The sequence below is a fragment of the Aethalodelphis obliquidens genome, unplaced genomic scaffold (assembly GCF_003676395.1).
Source record: "Aethalodelphis obliquidens isolate GAN/ISIS:26980383/991018 unplaced genomic scaffold, ASM367639v1 scaffold29, whole genome shotgun sequence".
In the NCBI taxonomy this organism is placed as follows: domain Eukaryota; kingdom Metazoa; phylum Chordata; class Mammalia; order Artiodactyla; family Delphinidae; genus Aethalodelphis; species Aethalodelphis obliquidens.
Genome location: NW_020837973.1, coordinates 14,368,270 through 14,390,117, shown reverse-complemented (window position 1 = coordinate 14,390,117; position 21,848 = coordinate 14,368,270). Strand labels below are relative to the sequence as shown.

General features: G+C 42.5%; 1 pseudogene; it reads right to left on the bottom strand.

Moving 5' to 3' along the window:
* Window positions 1-215: 215 nt before the first annotated feature.
* LOC113630192 (cell division cycle protein 20 homolog pseudogene) lies at window positions 216-1,708 on the bottom strand (annotated as a pseudogene).
* Window positions 1,709-21,848: the final 20,140 nt, after the last annotated feature.

Here is a 21,848-nt window from a genome sequence, read left to right as displayed (position 1 = left end):
AAATACAGATAAATTTGGTAAAGTATTCAAGCATACCATAATGTACACAATTTTTAAAAATCATTTATAAGACAAATGGCAAATTAATTTTTAGGATACTGAACCTTCAAGGCAAGGTCGCATATTAGGATCTTTTTTTTTTTTTAAGAGGGAGACGTGACTTTATTAGAAAAGTAAAAAAAAAAAAAGTACCAAAAACTGAGATGAGTTGGTCCTTACCAGATGCCCTGGTGGGTGAGGCTGCTTTGTGCTGTGCTGGCCTTCTCCCGCTCCCGCCGCCGGGCAGGGTCCAACTCAAAGCAGCACCACAGCCACAGGGTCTCATCTGCTGCTGCTGATGCCACTGTAGCCCCATCTGGGCTCATGGTCAGGCTGAGGACCTGGGCTGTGTGACCTTTCAGCTCAGCCACCTTGGCCATGGTTGGGTTCCAAATCACCAGCTGTTTCTGGGCAAAGCCATGGCCTGAGATGAGCTCCTTGTAGTGGGGAGAACAGAGGATGGAGCACACCTGGGAATGGGCATCCACAGCACTCAGACAGGCCCCAGAGCAGATGTTCCAGACACGAATGTGTTGATCACTTGTGCCCCCTCCAGTTGCCAGGACATTGGGTTGCCAGGGACACCAAGCCACAGCCTTGATAGCCTCTTGATGCTGGGTGAATGTCTGCAGAGGAACCCAGCCACCCTCTCCAGGAGCACTGGGCCACACGTTGACCAAGTTATCGTTGCCGCCACTGGCTAAATGTCGTCCATCTGGGGCCCAGCGCAGACCACACACTTCCTGGCTGTGGCCACTCAGTGTGGCCACATGGTGTTCTGCTACCCGAACATCATGGTGTGGGATGTGGCCAGAGAGTGAGCCACTACACAGGATATAGCTATTCCAACCGAGGGAGCCCACTCGGGCAGAATGGTCATGTTTCGAAGCCGTTTCTGCTGTTGCACATCCCGCAGCTGCACCTCAGCACTGCTGGTACCCACAGCCAGGTAGTTTCCCTCCTTGATCGAGGCCACAGAAGATGTATAGTCCCCAGGCTGCTCCATTTGCAGCAGCTGCAGGATGTCACCAGAGCTAGCACTCCACAAGTGCACACTGTTTTCCAAAGCCACAGCCAGTATATTCCCAGAGCTCCAATCTACACTGTTCAGGTAGTAGTCATTCCGGATTTCAGGGGCGTCCAGGATCCTGTCTGGCCGCGAAGGAATGTAACTGCTGGTCTTCCTGCTGGAGCTGGGCGTGGCCTTCTGGCTACAGAGTACTTTCAGTCTGTTCTGGTAACCTTCTGGGGCATTTTGTGGTTTTCCACTGAGCCGAAGCATCTTGGCTTCCTCCATATGAAAACCGTTCAGGTTCAAAGCCCATGCTTTCTGATGTTCCTTCTTGGTGGGTGTCTGACTGTCTTCGGGCTGCTTCTCCTTGCTCGGGAGAATGCTAGCGACCTCCATCTAGGAAGCACTGCGACGGGGGATAGAGCGATTGCCGCCAGGTTTGCTGGGAGTGGTCTGAATCTTGGAGCTGGATTTGCCGGGAGTTCGGCCCCGGGGTCCTCCCGGCGCTGTGGGATCGGTTGGCTGCCCACATAGGCGAGGGGCCCGGCCCGAAGCTTCCTTCGCTTTGCGCTGCCAGCGCGCAGGGGCTGCGTTGGGCATGGGTGTAGCCGGCTGCAGCAGCAAGTGCAGGTCACCCTCGAAGGCGAACTGGGCCATGGGAGCGTCCCCGGATCGCTCGGCCCAGCCGCCTCTCACCACCAGGTCAAAGCAGGCTCCGATCCCAGACCCTAGGATCAGTATTAAATGTTTGCATCTAGAAAAGAAAATGATTGTAATAGTTTTAAAGATATTACACGGCTCTAATTTGCTTGTATTTTACAGACTTCAAAAAACACTGAAAGGTTTGTTTATAAAGGCTTCCAGATGATACTTTTTTTTTTTTTTTTTTTTTTGGCTGCGTTGGGTCTTCGTTGCTGCGCGCGGGCTTTCTCTAGTTGCAGCAAGCGGGGGCTACTCTAAATTGCGGTGCACGGGCTTCTCATTGTCAAGGCTTCTCTTGTTGCGGAGCACGGACTCTAGGCACGCGGGCTTCAGTAGTTGTGGTGCACGGGCTTAGCTGCTTCGCGGCATGTGGGATCTTCCCAGACCAGGGCTCGAACCCGTGTCCCCTGCATTGGCAGGCGGATTCTTAACCACTGCGCCACCAGGGAAGCCCCAGATGATACTTTTATGACAGAGGGAATACAGAGACAAAAACTAGAAAGGAAACATTCAGAGCCCCTTTTACAAGTAGGGAGTCACTAGGCTGGAATCTCATCTCCAAAATGACTGGCCACACAAAGGTCAAGCTACTTTCTCAGGGCAGCCCAGAAGCTTGAGAAGATTCCCAGAATTCCTGGACAGTAAAGCACAATTTCCCAGAGGAGGCGCCCACTGCTCCCCTTCTTCCGGCCTCTGTGCTTTCACCCTCTCTCCCCCGCTCCCACCGCTGGGCTCTGCCTCCTTACACGGGATTTAACTTACGTGTATGTAAAAGAAAATAAACATCTTACACTGAAATATAAAAATGTTGAAAGTTGTGGAATAAAGTGAATTCCCTCCTCACCTCAAAACGTTTACAGATCTAATGACCTTTACACATAATGACATCACATCATGTCGTTATCAGTACTGTTAGACTTTTTGGCAAGAACTTTGATTTACTCATCTTAACACATAGATTTGAATGGATTTGCTATTAGAAATGATAAAAGATCCCTTTAGACTCTGGAGACTGAGTTTAGGAATAAAACTAAAAGAGCGTGTTAGTAATTCATCATTACCAAGATACACAGGAACAATGAATGAAAAACATGAAGTGCTGGGACCCTTGTAGTATAGATTTCCAGGCTAGATTAACTTTCTGAAAGCAAAGGCCACTTTTCTCCTAAATGATATGCAGCCGTTTCCCTGGAGCTGGGTCACATTTAGACTCTACCCCATTGTCACAGAAAATTCTAGCGAAAGTCTGCCTGCAGTGCCATTGTGTATTTGAACATTCACTACAATGCTGTTTTTTATGGCAAAACACACACACACACACACACACACACACACACACACACACACACGATGTTAGAGCATCTCATAACTTAAGCTTCTGTTCCTAAATAGAAATAAATTCCCGAAAACTTCTTTCGGGAGAGACCTCACTTCTGCACAAGATGCTTTGCATATACTGATTGGTGAAGCAGTTTCCTTGAAAATAACCCAGTTTATTCATAGGATTTGGGAACTAACATAAGTAAAATCACTGGCAAACAAAGCTTGAAATAATTTTTCCTCCATTTAATCTCTTTTAAATGGACCGTTTGATTTATGAATAGAGTCATCATAATGCAGACTCTGTTCGGGGAAAAAGCATATGTAAGTGACTGGAAAGGATTGGACGTGTCTTCACAGTATATTAACTCTCATGTATGATATACTCACAGTAGCTACTAAACCGTGAGGATAGTTCTGCTTCAGGGTTGCTCTTAAACTCACCCAACTTACTCAATGGAGCTTGGGCGTCTAGAACTGAAATACAACGCACAGTAAAAAAACTGTCATACAACAGCATGGTACCTTGACCACAGGGAGGGAAAGTAAACACAAGAACAGTGGGACCACAGTCACTTCCACTGGCGTATCTAAGTTTCAGGGAAATGCTGGCTTGCTTGAATTTTTCTTCTTTTTTAATTAAAAAAAAAAAAAAATCTACAACCAGCCTGTCAGTTTACAGCCCTGGAAAGATTTTTGTAGCCAAAATACAAACTTCCCAGAGGGGCTAAAGGCTCTCTCACACGTAAGTCAATCAGCATAAATAGCTCTTTTCAATAAAATTAGTATTAGTATGTCTTTGAATATATGGTTATTTAGTATAGATTATTATTGTTTCTTGATAGAGGTGTCATTAAAATGAAGGGGTTTTTTCCTAAAATTAATAAGCAAAAATTACCAGATTGTACTATTAACGTATTGACTGCAAATAAGATACACTGGAACTATTGATAATTTGAATTGCTGAAGCTTTTAAGGTGTTTAAAATGCTTTATAGTTCTCACTCCTATAATCCTTCGTGCATCTAGTTGTTGTTCCTAATTCAACTAAAAGATGAAAGGTTTGCCCAAAATATAGACTAAGTGCAGGGAAGAAGTGATTTTCTTGTTTCTCTCTCTCTCTTTTTTTATTTTTAACATCAAGGTGGGAAGAAGTACTGGTTTTAATTTTAAATAATCCTTCAAAATATTTGTGAAAATGCTTATAAACAGTAAAAATCAACAATTAAAAAAAGGGGGGGGAGAAAAAGAATTCACAGTTACCTAGTGGGGGAAAGCCCTCTGGAAAGAGTTTCAGCACATCGACTCCCATTAAGGAAAAATATTGAGCGAGTGATTGGACAGGGGAAATGTGAACACAGAGTTCATCATAAATATCAGTAAGCCAATATCAGATGCTTGGTAACCAAGAGGACCGCGGGTGGGGAGATTCTTGTTTGGGGCTGGAATGGAAACCAACCAAGAGGACCGCAGGTGGGGAGATTCTTGTTTGGGGCTGGAATGGAAACCATATCAGATCGTATACGGTACTTGCTTCATCTGAGCTTAGATTGTTGGTCTCCGTTCAGAGTTAAATGATATGGTTGATAGTCTTCCAGAAACAAGGTTCTAGACCCTCCACCAAGCTCGCCTCTCCATCCACTGCTTTCAGCTTTAGGGCAGAGGGGTAAGTTTGCTAATCCCACAATTCTCGATGAAGACCTGTGGCTGTGAATTCTGAAGGTGATTCCCCCTTTTTCTCTTACAGCCCCAAAGATTGTTTCTTACCTCGTGCAGCCCACATAGGTTGACACAGAACCCAGTGCCTTGGGTGGGGTTCAGTCTACTCTCCCACTTTTGAGAGAAGCAGGGTAACTCACTGCCTTCACCTACTCTGGTTTCCACCACGAATCTCTTCCTAGACCCCAAAGAACGGATGAATTGAACTGTGTAGTCAGGATGAAAGAGCAAAGAAACAACCTTCCATTTCCATCTCTTTCTTTCTCCAGCCAGTTTATTAATAAATTGTCATCTACAGAGAATTTACCACTAGAATACCTAGCCATTTTTATGAATGGCAAGACTAGAGAAAAAGCCCCCATATTATGAAAGTAATATGGACCTAAAACCTGATGGTGAACGCACAGCACTTCTCTGCTAGTGTGTGGCAAGCGTGCCTTTCAGTCTTTGTTAAAAGCTACCAACCTGTAAAACAGTTCAATAGGAAACTTTCACTTTGAAATTGTGTTGCTCGATTGTCAGCACTAGAGGAACCATTTCAGATGCTTTTTGCCCCAGATGAACCATTTTACCAACAACCATTAACTATCTCCACACTGATAATCATGCAGCTATGTTTGTCAGAAGCCCTGATCCCTTGAATAAATGTCACTGAGCCCACTATTTGAAGGAACCCTCCGGCAAATCCTCTGACAAAGCAATGAAAAAATTTACAGTCAAGCATGGCCCTCTAGTGCCTGTTTTGTAAGTCTATTGTTTCATGTTACTAGGTTTGCTAAAAGTAGGCCTTGCACGTTGGCAACAAGCATTTTCTCACCTCAACCTAATACCTTGCTATTTATTACCTGTACTGAGAATGTGCAGACCTCATGGGATGCAAAACCATGCCAACATCTATTAAAGGGAAACCAATTAGAATAAACTTAGCCATCAGTTAGGCCATTCCTCATGTGAGGCATTGGCAAGTAACGCTGAGAGACAGTGTGTTATTGTTTCAATGTACAAACAGGAGTCTGATTATCTGGCTTTGAATCCCAGTTCCTATGAAAGTGTCTAAACTTCAGATCCCAGTTCTATAAAATGTGGATGACAATAATAGTATTTACCTTCTACCTTGAGCTGTTGTGAAAACAAATTAATAAGACAATGAATATGGTAAGTTAGCATGGTACCCGGCACACTGGCAAAAGGACCTACCACTTTAGAAAGGAACTGGAAAAGTCTCAGTACTGGCTCCAGTGGGACGTTGGAGGCCCACACTTATCATGGCAGCCTCAGCATCTTCCCTTTAAGTTCTTCCCCCGAGCTAGCCACAGAAAAGGGTTGAGCTGAATCAAGAGTTTCCACTGGCTTTGAACAAAGGTTGGCAGCAGTCACGGGGCCTCCATCCCTCCCATCCTCATTGGCTCCCATCCACATTGTGCCAAGTACCACATCAACAGGATGCGGAGTCATCTTCCGTGGTCCCAGCTGGCTCTGATTGTGCTATAATGACTTGGCTATAGCAGGTGCTGGGATGAAATCATGTCTCAACTTCACCTCCTGAATGCAATGTTGTTTATATTTGCCCAATACTTCCCCCCTCCCCTTGGGTCTTTTGAAGAGCATGCCAAAGGCTTTGTTTCTTTTACCTGAATAAAGTCTTCCATTAAAATAGTTGAGAACAGTTAGTCTTCCTGACACTTTGCAGATCTGGAAGAGAGTTTTCATAGCTACATAGTCTTTCCCTCCCCAGGGTCTGGTTTCACACTGAGCGAAAGTGATCCTTCTAAAAATCTAAACCAGATCATGCCACTCCTGTGTTCCAAAAATCGAGTCCTTAGATGGCTTACAGGCAGTAACATAATCTCCACTTAGCCCCACTTCCTCTTCCTCTACTCTCTTCCTGGCTTCCTTGCTTGTCTTTGTATACCCGCAAGTGCACTCCTACCTCAGGGCCTTTGCACCTGCCCTTCCCACTGCCTGGAATGCTCTTTGCCCCAGATATCTGTATAGCTCAATTCCTTGCTTCCTTCTGGTCTCAACTCAAATGTCACCTTATCAGGCAGGCTTTCTTCTATTATTCTATATCAGATAGAACTCTCCCTCTCACCCCTCTCTCTTTCCTTTTACTCTGCATGCATCACCACCTTGCATATTATATACTCACTGAGTTTTTGGCAGGCTCCTGCACTAAAATAGAAAGTTGATAAGAAAGCGTCTACTTTGTTTGCCACTGTACCACCAGCACTTAGACCCCTGAAGGTGTTCAGTAGGTGCTCAATAAATGGTTATTAAATGTTAAAAGAACTACTCCCTAGGGGACTCAGCAGCAATCAGATCTCTCATTCTAATGCCTATTTACCCAACAAACGGTCGCATTGCTAGTATCCTTCTTGTCAGTCTAGTTATTGTTCTTAACCTTCTTGGATTCTTTTAAGTTCCTTCTGTGCTTCCCACACATGACTCCACATTTCTTTTTCACCAGTATTCTGGGACACAGTATATCACTCTCTACTCCCTGATTCTTTTTTTGTAATAATCTACAGAACACTGTTTCACGAATTGTTTAAAAACACCCCACTCATAACAACAAACATACTGTTTTCAGTATGTATAACCTTGGTGCGCATAGGTAGCAGTCCTATGCATTTTGTAGGTGCTCTGCAGCTCTGAGGTAAGATGAGCTGCTAGCAAGATGCGTGATCTATACACAAACAGCTATGGTTGTATAAAGCCAAGCCGAGATCCTATGGGTATAAAGATCCTATAGGTATAAAGCCAAGAAGTTGGATGTTTGAATTGAGTTGTATCTTGCTTTCCAGTTCTTTCTTAAAAGCATTGACAAAGCATAAGCTTGGTGGCCAATATGGAATTTAAATTTCTCTGAGAAAGATAAGGAGGCAGCAGGACAGAAAGCCTGACGGGGTCCCATTGTTAAAGGAAAGAGTGCTGAGAAAAAGAAGCTTGTTCTTACCATAACTTTCAAATAACAATAAAGAGAAACTTATCGGGAAGAACGATAACAAAGAGAAGAGGGAGATCTGGAAGAAATGAAAATAACAGAATTGACATTGGTTTTATGGTTTTCATTCATAAACATGCTAGAAAATTCTGGATCTAACCTGTACTAGGTCCTCATCCCGTTTCTTCTATTCTTTCTATTGGCAAGACTGCTTTACTCTTCTAGAACTGCCCGGCCTGGGGAGAAGATAAAGAAGAGAGAAGACCTGAATCCCCTCAGGCCCTCCAGGGAGGGACTCCCGACCTGGCTTAGAAACCTCTGTCTCCTACTAGCTGTGCATCCTTGGGCAAGTTACTCAACTTCTCCCTGCCTGATGGGGATAATAGTAGTATTTGCTCCTGTGTCAGATAGGAATAATAGTAGCAGTATCTGCTTCTTAGGGGTATGAGAAGGATTACATGAGTTAATGCAAAGCACTAGAATAAGGCTTGGTACATTGAAAGTGACCAATAAATGGTAGCTAATATTCCCAGCAGCTTAGGAATTTCTTTGCTTCTTATTCATGAATTTAAGGTCAAGGATTCAGTGTCTGTATTGATGTTAAAGCAACAAAGGTACTCTCTTCTCCTAACTTCCACTATGTAGCCTTCACCCAGAGGCAAAGTCACCTAACCACTCTCTAGACTGGGGATGGCTCTGCTCAAATGGAACCTCTTTTCTGGCACAGCCAATCCTAGGGGAAGCAAGTCCTACTCCAGATGGTGTATATGTGAAAGATGGCGTGCTATTTAGAATCCTGATCATGAGACAGTGTTGAAAGTGGTTAAACTCGGGGATTTTTCTGGAATTCACTTCCTCGACCCACCGATTAGTGTAATTAAGACTCTATCATAAAAAAAAAAAAAAAAAGGAGTCCGTCATAAAGGCTTAATACAGGTGTGTCTCAGTACCTGGACCCTTAGCCATAAAGAAAATACAAAAACTTCAGAAAGAAACTACAGAGGAAGACATTAGCTCAGTTCTTCCACCATATGTTTCCCCCCTACCCAGATGGCCCTGAATGGAATGAATGAGATGAGTGGGGCACAGCTCTCGACAAACAAACCACCCATGTGTTTATACAATTTGTTAAACAGTGCTCCATGGATTATTGTGTTTTAAAAAAAGTCAGGGAGTGATTATTTTTATAATAATAATAATCTAGCATTCTACAACTAGATACACGCCGCTATTGGGGGTGAAAGTACAAAGGAATCAAGGGAATGCCTCCTCTTCCAGAAAGGGAAGCCATGTGGTTGCAGTCAACGTCTTTGCAAAAAGACCCATCACCTGGGAGCGACCACACAGCGTACAGGAGAAGGGGCAGTGGCATTTACTGAGTAGTATTACCTGCCAAGGCATGTCCAAGGAACGTTCCTTAAGTTACTCAATCATCAAACAACTGTATGAATTAGCTAGTATTATCTCCACTGTAATAAGGAAGCATCCAAGCTGAGACTTAACTGACCTGTTCAAGGATGTAAAGGAAATGCATAACAACACATCACTGCGGCACTCACTGTAAACGCCAGGTCCCTCTGGGAGGCTTAGTGCCACACTGGTCTTCGCGTCATGAGCAGAATTTTGACCGTGTTAAAATTGTCCACATCGTAATCAGCAGAACCTATGAATATGTTACATTACATGGCAAAGGGAAATCAAAATAAGGGAGATCAAATTAAGGCGGAAACAGACTAACCTTGAGATGAGAGTGTGGACAGAAACATTGCCTGCCATTCTAGTAAACAAGGAGTGTTGCCTGCCATCAAAACTTCAGCCGCTGCAGCTGCCGCGTCAGTGCTCCCGGAGGGGGATTCAGGATGGAGAAAAAGTAATGGCCCTAGATAGTCAAGCTGCACATCTAAAGAATACTTTCAATGAGCCCAGACTCTTGCATCTTCCCATACATAGAAAAGAACTAAAATCACTAACTTGAGATGTCTGGTTTTTGTGATTAGCAGTAATCTTTTGATGTTCTACTACATGTTTTGTTTTGTTTTCAGTAAAAACTATGTACCCTGGCTCTTCCCTTACCTCATCGGAACTGTTCCCCAGGGCAATCTGGGAGGCTGTCTCCCAGGCGAGAGTCCTCAGTAAGGTCCTCGAATAAAACGCATCGAGCAACTTTTAGGTTGTGTGTTTTCCTCACTCCACAGGAGATTATCCTGGGTTATCAGGATGAGCCCAATGTAATCACAAACAAATGTCTTTATAATTGACAGAAGGAGGCAGGAGGGCCAGAAACAGAGAAGAAGATGTGAGAAGAGGACCAGAGAGGGAGGGAGATTTGAAGACATTGCACCGCTGTCTTCAAAGATGAAGGAAGTGACCATAAACCAGGAATTCAGGCGGCCTCTAGAAGCTGGAAAAGGCGAGGGAACAGACTCTAAAGACGAGCAAACAGACTCTCTCCTAGAGCTGCTACAAGTAACACCACCCACTGACACCTGATTTTAGCCCAGGAAAGACCCATTTTCAGCCTTCTGTCTTCCAGAACTATAAGATAATAAGTGATGGTGTTTTCAAGCCACTAAGGTTGTGGCCATTTGTAACAACAGCCCATAAGAAACAAATACACCCTATTACTACCCTTTAATTTACGTCAGAGTTCTGCAAACATTTTCTATAAAGGGTCAGGTAGAAAATATTTTAGAGTCTGTGGGCCAAGGGGCCACATAATCTGCTCTTGCAGTTCTGAGCAGCCTCAGACGATACACACATGACTGAGCTCGGCCCTGCCGGCAGCCGTGTCAAAACAGGCTGAATAGGGGCTCCTCTGAGGGAGGGCACACCATAGGAGGGAGCCCTTAGAAATCTGACCTCTTGAAATTAAATAGCCCTTTTAATGGCATTATTACACTGTCTTGCAATTGTATAACGTTCATGTAAACCTTATTCTTCTGGCGTTCAGCGCCTCTGGAGACGCAGTGTGATGTGATTTAAAAGAAGCACTTGGCGTCAGGAGACCTGGTTCCAGGCCGGGTTCTGCTAATACCTGAGTGACCCCGGGTAGGCATTTTCACTCTTTAGACCTCAGTTTTCTCAACTATGAAATGAAGCACTGAAGCTCGAAGTGATCAGTAGAGCCTCCTTCTGGTTTCTTTTTCTCATGATTTGCAAGTGTTACTCCCAGGGACCGGTAAAGCCAGGAGTGATGTAGAGTTTCACGGTGATTCTGTTTCTCCTTGAAGGTGATATTTGTGGGGATGTTCATCAATGTCACGGACAGAAAAGGAATCCAACCGAAGCTGATAGCTCCTTCCAATTGTAGGAACACAGTTAAATCATAGACTCTGGGAGGAGGAAAGGGTAAAACAGTGGAATAAAGCTTCAAAAGCAAAACAACTGGCTAAAACAAACAATGAGAGGAAGCCGGAGCCTGGAGAATTACGAATTCAGAAAATAAACTTAGCTGTGTTCTCAGAAGTAAATCCCCTGGGCAGACAGGAGGGCAGCCCAGTGTGCAGCCGCTTAGGGGATTAGATTTGGTTCACGTGTCCATAGAGAGAACATTCACAGGTAGGAAGCAGATCGTGACCCGCTTGGCACCAGACTCTCTAATGGTCTCCGGAAACAAGTTGGTGACAAGGATGACGAAGGTGATGGGGAACACAAGTGCTTTTAGGGTAGCTCTTCTTCAACCAAGAGAAGGGTGGAGCACGTCCTCACAGAGAAGAGAAAAGCAACCGTTCTGAGAGCAGCAAAGCACGTTGCATCATAAACTCGCCTTTAAATTGTATTGCCAGTGTGGTAACCGGTAGCTGTGAAGGGCTTTCCAGATTTAAATTTAAATTCATTAAAAGCAAATGAAAATAAAGATTCTGTTCCTCAGTCACAGTAGCCACATTTCAAGTGCTCAGTAGTCGGCCGGTGGCTACCACATGGGACAGAGGAGGTTATAGCATTTCCATTAGTGCACAGTTCTGCCCTAGACCTGTCCTATAGCCGCTAGCCACAGGTGGTTATTTAGATGTAAATTAATTAAAACTAGAGCTCACATTTCAAGCTCTCAGTAGCCAAGTGACTGGTCACTACTGTTGGAACAACACAGATATAGAACATTTCCATCATCACAGAAAGTTCCACTGGACAGTGCTACCTTTTAGCTATTTTTCTGCATCTCCTCCTGGATCATCTGAACGACTTTCAGAATCAAGCACTGTGACGATCTCAGAAAAGGGACGTGGTTAGATGTAGCTAGATAGTCAGGACCCTTGCTTCATGATTTACGTGACGTTCACATCAAGGGTTTCTTTTCTCCATCGCTTTCCTCGTCCTCTAGGTTATAACAGTAACCTTCCCGGCTGCAGATGTATGACCAGCACCTCCTGGCTCAGGTTTCAGATGCAGTTTCCAACTGAAAGAGGAGTAGAAGACACTCCCAGACACCTCCCACCTCCCTCTCACCACCCCCGCTGCCCAGTTCCTGCCCTTTTAGCCACCTTGAAGCACTGCACCGAAGGAGTTTCCCAGGAAGGGAGTTGGGGAGGATTTGGAATCTAAAGAGAGGAGGAAAGATCTGGCGGAGCTTTATTATGGCCCCCAGATGATCATACATGAGTGTCCTCCTCAGTAATGGAAGGAAAAAATCTCCAGTGCCAATGGGACGGAGGGCCCAGACAGCAGCAGTAACCCACAACTTCTGTGCACCCCACACGTGGACGCACGAACGCTGTGTCCATCCACACGGACAGAAAAAGAGAGACAGAGAACAGTTGCTATGTGTGACAGAGTTTTTTTCACACTATAAACACACTCCTTTTTAAAGCCCTCGGATTCTCCACAAACATCACTGCCACGGCCGTGAAACTTGCGCAAGGCATCCCATCCAAAACGTTTCTCACGTGGGAGCTGGGTTAACAGAAATGTGTGATCTCTCTCTCTCTCTCTCGCCTGTCCTCTTCTCTTACTTGAGAAACCCTTCATTAGACTCACTTGTTTGGGTTTAAACCACCAAGACGGGTGGACAGTTTCCAGAAGGGTAACAATATTCTACTGGAGAAAGCAAGTAAATCCTGGATTTTACTTCCCTGGTTTTCACATTAGCTCAGATTCATTAACCACATTTACGTAGAACTTATTTTGGTTCGGGGAAGCAAGTGTGTGGAGGGTGACTGATGGCAGGAGTGTATTTCTACCTGGGGCAGAAGAAGGGCCTTGGCTGGAATTCATAAAATCTTAAGGTGAGCAGCATGATCTCGTCCAAATCCTCACTGGATACAGAAATCCCCACGTGGTTCCCCAAACCTACTTCTCTAGATCCCGCCTGAACACTGTAAGAGATTCTTTTTATTTTGTTACTGCAGACCGCCTGGGATCAGCACAGATCTGCCGATCGCTCTCTTTCCCTAAGTGCGAGCACGGTATGCATATGGGTGAAAGTCCATGCTTCTGTGTGCGGCATCTCCTAATCCCTAACAATCGGGTGCAGACTCTCCTTTTGTTAGATGTATACAGTTTTGACACTTTTTCAACCTTTCCCTCCCACTCTTATAGGATGAACCTCCTCTTCATCTATTGCATGATTCTAGAGAATGGCTCAGATTTCTGTCTGCTGCCAAGTTTCAAAAGTGTGTGTGGCAAAATTAAATACAAGCAGCATTTCTATGGCAGCGACGATTGTAATTTTTTATACGAGAAGCAAGGCTTGTCATTTGATGCAGCCTCGAGGGCCCAAGCCCTGACAGAAGGAAATCTGATGAAACCGAGTGAGCGGCCCCCGTCCTGCCTTTTCCATGGACTAGAATTGGATGTTTTTGTCTCCTCCCAAGTCTGGTAAACTTGTACGAGCTGGTTCAGAGCCCCTTTACAACTCCTGGGATGACGTGCATTTCAAATATATCCCAATGTTGAAAGCATGCTGCTTTCCTTGGAAAAACAACGATGAAGAAACAATGAACTAGAATGTCCCTGCTTTCAAAGGAAGCACATAATACGTAGAATCTCAACAATGGGAATTTTTTTTAATGATGAAAATGAAAGATTTGGGGATGTATCAAAGCCGTTGTTAAATCAGAATTAGAATTCATTCTAACTCCAGAATGCTATACTTTTAAAAACCTCTAAATCGAATTATTGTTATAAGGACTCCCTGAAAGTTAAAGGAGACACTAAGGCCTAATATTTTTAAAGCTTTATCATTCAAAATAAGGAGGCATCATATATTTTGTGACAGTTACTCTTAAGAGAAGTAAGGAACCACCCAGGGATTGTTCTAGGTTACAAATGATAAATGGTTAAGGAAAAATTTCAGAAACTCTTCTGATTGAAGTCTCAAGATTTTTTTTCATAGCCTTGTATTTATATGATTCTGTTTTCATACCTTGAATATAGAAATTTTAAAACCAAGGATCTTAGGTAAAAGATTCAACACTAGATTTTCTTGATTTTTTTTTTTTTTTTTTTTTTTGGTTTGGGGTTTTGGGTTTTTTTTCCCTCCCTGATGGTTAGGGTAACACATTCATCCTTCTTCTAAGTCCTTTCTAAGTGTCCTGCTTCCTTTTCTCCTTCACTCATTCATCTCTCCCTCTCTGTCTCTCTTTTCACAATTAAGCACCCTAGTTACAGTCCAAGGCTTGTAAAAGTCACAGATGCCCAATTCCATAAAAGGATTTGGGGCCCACTTTGGAAGGCATCCAGGGCAAGAAGCATGCTGTCCTAAGCCCACACCCTGAGGGGCCCGCTGCAAGCTCTTCTGAACGAGCAGAGGGAGCGCTCCATCTGCCGTTGCCCGGAAGATACGCTTGCCTCTCCACCTACTACTCCCAAATCTTAGCTCTGTCCTTTCAGTGTTTCCACCAAAGTGATTTAAATACAAATCTCCTAAATTTGTTCTTCTGTGAAAAGAGGACAAAAACCAGTTTCAGATCCCAGAGGCACCCCCTGTCCCCTGATTCGTTTCCATTTTTAAAATCAGCCTGAAATGCTAAATATTTGATCCAATAAACGAGGTGTGGGGAGTCCAAGGAACTGATCCCAAGAGGTTGGTTTTCAGGCCACACATTATGCTTGCCCTAGAAAATAAGAGATGTTGTGCTAACGAATTCACTCTGAGACATGGGAGGACAGGAGACAATTCTCCCTCATAAATTCATTTGGAATTTAGTCACCAGCTCCTTCATCTCTTTTGATGGGCAGGCCGTCCCATCACTTAATCATACCAAAGAGAGATGCGCAGGCACACCTGGAAAGTTCCACACCTGAACCCTCCACTGTGGCTGTTTACGTCCCCCAAACAACTGAGGCTACAAAAAGTGTTAACCTTGACACCTCACATCTGCACAGTGCACGGCAGTTTCCAAAGGGAGCTCACAGACGTGATCTTATTTGGCTTTTACAAGGTCCCATGGCCTGACGGCAGCAGAGAGCACGAGTCACAAGGTAGAGGTGGCCTCGGGGCCAGAGTGTGAGCTCCAGGGCAGACTAACCAGAATTTAAAACTCAACCCAGTCTTTTATTTGCTGTGTAGACCTGGGTAAGTTATTTTATGTCTCTAAGCCCCAGCTTCCTCATCTTTCAGCTAATAATAGTACCTATCCTGCAGAGTTGTGCGAGGGTTGAGGGCATGAGCCATCCAAGGCATTTAGCATAATTCCTGGCACAGCGAAAATGTTCAGGAAGTGTCAGCTGTTGCAGTAGACCCCTGAACAAGGAAGGAGTTAGTCTACATATAACTTAGAGTGTGGCTCTGTATTTCCACTTCTTCCACATCTGTGGATTCAACCAACTGGGACCGTGTTACACTGTCATATTTACTACAGAAAAATATCTGCTTAACTGGACCTGGGCAGCTCAAACCCACAGTTGTTCAAGGGTAAATTATATTATTAATAAATATACTGAGCCCACATAAGAGCCGTCTGCAAAAGAGTATCCAACATTAGACGCTCATCTTGTCTATTTATTAACTAGCAGGCACAAAATCCTGAGTTGACAGTGGAATCCAAAGACGCAGATCTCAGCATATGAAGATAGGGTAATGTGTGAGCAACAGGGCTCAGCACTGTGGATGGGTTTCCTCAGTTGGTCTAGTGATCAAAACTAGTTACTATTTATAGACCTTATTTAGAAATGGTTGAAGGGCTACTATTTCCCTTTTAGCTCTGCATTATTCATAAATACAAGTCGTGTTTACAGTGATTGTTTTGCTGAGTTGATTATGCTCTGGGTTTCCGGACTATTAGCTGTTCTGATAACAATAGCTTGATATGCGTGGCAGCTCATTCTACTTTTCTAAATTTCCTTGCATAGAACTCTGAGAAATCTATGGCAAGATTTACCTCTTTTCTAAAATGAGCTAACTTTATAGATAAAATGTGAAGTGTGAGAATACATTTTTTAAAGTTTATTCATGCGTTAAAATGTCCTCCATTCTTTTGATCCATGGCTGCTCAGCTCAGGAGGGTAGACTAGACTGAAACAACTTCATTGGGAACATGGGTGTCTTTGAGTATGTGCAAGACAGCTCTCTCAGACGAGTAATTGTAAGCAAAAAAAATAAATAAATAAACTCATGAGCTTCTAAGAGCAAATGTTTAATTCTCACTTATTTTACAGGTCAACTGAGAGTTGGTTGTGATTCTGCTCTGTGTGTCATCTTCATTCCAAGGTGCAGCCCACCTGAATCATGTCAATCTAAAGGAAGAAGGAGAAAGCAATGGCAGGTCCATGCAATGGCAGAACCACGTAATGGTGCAATCACATGGACATCACTGAAGTCTCTACTGGGAAGAGGCAGAGTACATGCCCACTGGCATATTACAGAAGCAGACCATGTGGCCGAGCCTGCCATCAATGTGTGGCTGAAGTGAATTCACCCATTGGGTGGAACACTGCAAGCCACGTGGCAGGAGTAGGTACACACATTCCTCCCACAGAAGGCAACCAATGAGAACACAATCTGCTACACCTTGAGTTTCGATTACTTTGAATGATATTCCTATCTGCAATCTCTTCTGATGGTTTTAGGGCCATTCCCAAGATTTAGAGAGCAGTGTGGAGTGGATTTAAGATACACTCTAGAATAGAATAAGGGTTGGCCAACTCTAGTCCACTCCCATTTTTGCATGGCCCAAGAGTTCTGAATGGCTTTTAAAGGGTTGTCTTAAAAAAAGGAAAAAGAAGAAGAATATACAACAAAGAACTAGCGTGGCCCTCAAAGCCTAAAATATTATCTGATTCTTCACAATAAAAGCTTTTCAACCCTTGAAATAAAACTAAATTTGGGATTGGCCCTAGAACCTTGGTTTCACCTTGACCAGAAGCAAACCACATCTATCCCCAGCAAAATCAACTTCTAGAAGTAACAAATATAATTTTAAATCAGTGAGTGCTAATCAGTGTAGCGTTATAAACTCCTCCAGAATCTGGAGTCTAGACTCCACAGAATCTGTCCATCCGTATTTCTGGGGTTACATTTACCACATTGGATTATAATTAGTTTTTTAAATTTCTATGCCCCACAAAGAGACTATACTAATTTCCCTGAAAGAAGAGACTGAAATGTCCCACACTCAGCCCTGGGCTTGACAATGGTGTTTATAAATGTTTTAAGTTGACTTAAATTAAACTACTGACATGACAGAGAACATTAAGCTACTAACTCTCAATTTCATCATGAATCCCTTTCTGTTGAATAAAATCCTTGCCAGAGTTTATTTACCTGAGAAACAGTCGTGGAAATGTCTGTCACTGTAAATCTTCTTTAAATATTTACTCATGGATGACAGAAGGAAGTTATGTTCCCTCCACTACGTTCACTGACATCCATCAGAAACAGCAGAAAGATGAAAAAAGTAAGGAAACTCCATTTTAAGTGAAATAAAGTAAAAGCCTCTCCCCCAAATTAAAATTATGAAGAACAACTGCCAAAAAAATAAAATGTGTCAAAATAAGAGAGCAGTATAAGAGTTGACATAATTTTCTCAGACCTGGGGCTGTACAGAGTAAGTATCATAATCCTGAAAGAAATACCTGACTAGAGTGACACAATGGAAGGACATTGGGAAGACATGGGGAGACTGTTTATCTGCAGAACTGCAGAGCAGATGGAGCTCAAAGAGAACCAGACCTTGCAAGTACATCAAGCTCAGGGTCAAAAGTCTAGTGTCCTAGCTGAGGGAACCTACTAGACATGACAGAGGGAGGAGCAATCACCAGATCAAAACACAGTGTATGAGTTAACTAGAGCTGCTGTGACAAAGCAACACAAACTGGACAGCCTAACAACAGAATTTACTGTCTCACAGTTCTGGAGGCTGGATGTCAGAGGTCAAGGTGTCAGCAGGGTTGATTCCTTCTGAGAGCCATGAGGGAAGGATCTGTCCCAGGCCTCCCTCCTTGGCGGGTCGACAGCATCATAGCATCTGCCTCCACGTTCACGTGACACTCACCCCGTGTGCGTGTTTGTTTCTTCACATGGTGTTCTTTTATAAGGACACTAGTCATGTTGTATTAGGGGCTCACCCTTCCGCAGTATGACCTCACTGTAACTAGTTACATCTGCAATGACCCTATTTCCAAATAAGGTCATATTCTGAAGAACTAGGAGTTAGGACTTTACAAAACACAACTAAACCCATAACACACAGAATGACTGAGACTGAGGATACACCATGAGCCACCCCAAGCTCCTGAATAACAAAGGCTGAGGGGAGACAGCCCCCTGGTACAGAAGCTGCAGTGTTAAATGAGCAGTTATTCAGACGCTATGTCTTAATTCCTTCTGGGAACTGCCCTGGCTCAGTCTCTCGCACCTTTCCCAGCACCTCCCCTCGACTCTGTCACTCCACACACTGGTCTAGTCCAGGGCAAACACAGATAGCACTGGCTCCATTTCAAGATGATGAGTTATGCACAAAAAGGCTCTTAGCATAGGAGTTATGGACATCTATCACTGTAACAAAAACAATAAAGTTCACTTTAAATAACTAACATGTCTTTCATTTTCATGGATGAAGGTTTTTGTTTGAGGCCAAAAAAGTATTAATTGAACTGTAAGTATGTGAAAGTCAATTTTGCTGACTTCCAATAGCACAAGAATTTGGTCAGGAAGTAGCATACTAATTAGTTGTTAAATATTTTTGTTTTTCTGTCCTTATTGCAATTGAGAAATTACCAGTAGATAAAAGCCAATCTTTCAGAACCTAAAGAAAGCCCAGGCTGTCGTTGAAGTCCTAGCACTTTTCCCATTTTAATGATTTCTGTACCCCCATATCTGTTGGGTTTTAAAGCATATTAGTCTCCCAAGACACCTTTTCTCAGTCAGCAGCTTTCAACCTTGAATGCTCATTAAAAGTGAACTGGAGCTTGGGATTAACATATACACACTACTATATATATAATAGATAATCAACAAGGACCTACTGTATAGCACCCAAAGAACTCTACTCAATATTCTGTAATAACATATATGGGAAAAGAATCTGAAAAAGAATGGATATATGTACATGTATAACTGAATCACTTTGCTGTACACCTGACGCTAATACAACATTGCAAATCAACTATAGTCTAATATAAAATAAAAATTAAATTAAAAAAAATAACTGGGGGAGCTTAAAAAATACCAATGCTGGGGCCCGTTTTCAGAAATTCAAATTTCATTGTCACGAGAAAGGAGGCAGGGTGAAACCAGCATTCATGTTTTTTTAATCTCCTTTGCTTTTCTCACATATAACCTTTTCTCAACTTTCATTTTTCTATCTTTCTGGGACTCCGCATACTTACTGCCATCCCATATATCTCATAATTTTATATTTTGTAATTTTGTTATTCGCTATTTGTTTGCTTTTTTGGGGGGAAAACACTTCCCAAATCTAATTTTGCAATTTACTAATTCACCTTCAACTGTACTCATTTCAGTATGTGTTCCACCATTTCTCTTCTTTATTTCAAATATTATATTTTTCCTAATATTTGTTTTTTCCCATCACTTTATTACAAAAAGTTCCAAACATGCAGAAAAATTAAAAGAATTTTACAAGGAACACATGTACACACCAACCTAGATTCTACCATTAACATCTCACTATACCTGCCTTTTCACATGCTAGCCCTCTTCTTTTTTCTTGCCACATTTGAAAGTAAATGACACACATCCATATACTTCCCCCTAAATAGTTCAGCATCACATCAGTATTTTTCACAATCTTTTTTGAGTAATTCTTAGGTTCAGCCAGATTTGAGAACCACTGGGGATCTTAGCAAATTATGTTTCTTCCCAGCTCTTAGTTTCCTGCCTTGTGGTGCTCAAAAGGTTTGAGAAACTTCTTTCTCCACTTGCTCCTGAGAAATCCTCTTATACATTAAGTCCCCTACATATGAACAAGTTCCATTCTGAGAGCAATTCGTAAGCCCAATTTGTTCGTAAGCCCAGCAAAGTTAGCCTAGGTACCCAACTAACACAATCATCTATATAGTACTGTACTGTAATAGGTTTATAATACTTTTCACACAAATAATACATAAAAAACAAACACAAAAATAAAGAAAACATTTTTAATCTTATAGGACAGGACCATGAAAAGTACAGTAGTATGAAAAAAAGCTGGTGCTTGGTAGCAGTACCAGCTACATCACTGCTGCTTTTACACTTGCTTCCGGACATCCTGGGCTTGAAATAAAGATACTGTACTACTGTAATCTATACAGTACTGTCCAGCAAAGTACACAAAAGCACAACTGTTTGTAAAGAATGCACGCACATGACAATGTACACCAGACATGTGAACTAACTTACATGATTGTACACACGAACGCAAGTTCACATCTTTGAAAGTTCGCAACTTGAAGGTTCATATGTAGGGGACTTACTGTAAAGCCTAGTAGGTACAAACTATTAGGTATAAAATAAGCTACAAGGATGTATTGTACAACATGGGGAATATATAGCCAATATTTTATAATAATTATAAATGGAGTATAGCCTTTAAAATTGTGAATCACCTGTAACTTATATAATATTGTACAGCACCTATACTTCAATAAAAAATAAATTAATATATTTTTAAAAATTTTAAGAAGGCTTTTTAAAGAATCAGACAAATGAAAGAGTCTAAGTTCAACATAAAGTAAATACAAGCTGAGAGATCAATATGATGTGAAACTCCAGAAAAAAAGACAAAACAAAAATGAAAACAATGTCATGTACGCTGCTTAGACTGGTAGAAAGAAAAGGGAAGAAAATAATCACATCACTTCGAGTCAGTTTGTCTTTCAACTGATGGATTTTCTCTGGATATTTTGGTAACAAGAGAAAGGTTCCTTTTGAGGCACTTTGATTTGATTGACTCACTGTGGCCTAAAAGGGATTCTCTCCCCCAGTCTCTGCAGTTGCCTTTTAGCACAGTCAGCTGTCACCACCGCCCCTGCCCCCAGGCCCAATCCAGCTTCCCTCTGGTCCTAACAGTTACCTAAGTCAATAAAAATGTGAAAGTCAATAAAAATAATTTCAGGGACCCCCCTTTCCAAGACGGCTAAATGAATACCCCCAATTACATGTAAGGAGTGAATTGTTTTAGCGGCCTTGACCCTAAAGCAAAACATGAATTTGGATGAGTTACGAGCATCTTACCATGTTTGCTCTTATCGTTGGTGTATCCAAAGTTACTGCTGAGTAAAATTGCCTAAGGACTTCCTGCATACGCTTTGTTGATTGATCCTTGAAGTTCAGTCTTCTAATAGGCAAAAAGAGAACACACGTGAGAGAGAGGAAATTGTATGTTTACTGAATTCTACCAGCATGAGTGTTCTAAGAGGTCGTGTACCTCATCTGTGAACAGTCAACGTGATCTGGCTGAAAGTTTTCACCATAGCTTCAGATTTATTGAAGATATTACAGTCTAATGAGAGAATGCTGTCATGTAGAAGATCAACTCACATCAAAATAAGTGTTCTTACTCTTATGCTTCCTTTCTTTTTCAAGAATACTATTTGTTCTAAACTTTGTGAGATTTTCCAAACAATCAAATCACATATTTGAATAGTCAGTGTTTGCTAAACACTGACATTTCTGCTCTTCTGGGAGTAAGAACAAGTTCCTTTCAAGAAGTTCAAAACATGTCACAATGTATGC